Consider the following 1,183-nt stretch of genomic DNA (forward strand, 5'->3'; position numbering starts at 1 on the left):
TTGTTTGCTAATCTTGGGACTGTTTCATTTCACTTGTCATTCTTGGCTTTGTCAGCCTCAGTAGCCAGGAGCTGAGTGAATCAGGAAAAGCCTCCAGCTCTAGTGGGCCTTGAACAGGAGGCAGAGCTGAAGCCCAAAGTTGAGAGTACTTCACCAAGCCCCAAGAGCTGGAACTTGGAACTCAGACTTCTAGCCACGTACACTGCAAGAGAATAAATCCCTGTTTGTTAAACCATCCACCTGTGGTATTTTCTTTTCCTTTTTACTTTTATTATGGTGAAAACATACACAAAATGTTTACCAACATAGTAACCTCCACATTTACAGCCCAGAGACATTGATTACATTTTTCATGTTGTGCCACTATTATTGCTATCTTTTTCCAAAATATTCCATCACCTATTAGCATAAGCTCAATGACCCCCAAAGAAAAGCTTCCACAGTCCCCCTCCCTCCTTGGTATATATGTATAACCAAAGATTATTATTTTTGGTGAATACATATATCCATATGTATTTTTTTTCTTCCAACCTTTCTATAAATTTTCCCTTCCCTCCCCTCCCAACCTGATAGCCAACAAAGAAAATTTTGTATAAACCTTTCCTTGACATTTTACAATAGTTGACTACTACAGTATTTGTCCTTCTGTGATTGACTTACTTCATTCAGTATAATGTCCTCCAAGTTCAATTACTTTATGTGGTGTTTTGCAGATTCTACATTATTCTTTAGTGTTTGTGACATAGTATGCCATTGTTTGTAAGTACCTCTTTCTTTATCTAGTCCTTTGCTGATGAGTGCTTATATTGTTTCCATCTCTTTGAGATTGTGAATTGTGCTTCAATGAACATCAAAAAAACAAACAAACAAACAAAAAAAAACTCACTGCCGTTGAGCAAGTACAGACTGATAGTGACCCTTCCTTTGGTTTCTGAGGCGGTGCCTCTACGGAAGTAGATTGCCCAATCTTCCTTCTGAAGAGTGGTTGGTGGTATGCATATATCTATTTGTGTCCTGGCTTTCACTTCTTTAGGATATATACCTAAAGAAAAATGGGACTGCTGAGTCAAATGGTGTTTCTCTCTCCAACTTTTTAAAGAATCACCATACCAATTTCCATAATGGTTGTGTCATTTAACAGTCCCACCAGCAGTGTACAAGAGTTCTAATCACTCAACATCCT

Source organism: Orycteropus afer, unplaced genomic scaffold (assembly GCF_000298275.1).
Source record: "Orycteropus afer afer isolate SDZICR_OR568_19922 unplaced genomic scaffold, OryAfe1.0 scaffold01577, whole genome shotgun sequence".
NCBI lineage: Eukaryota > Metazoa > Chordata > Mammalia > Tubulidentata > Orycteropodidae > Orycteropus > Orycteropus afer.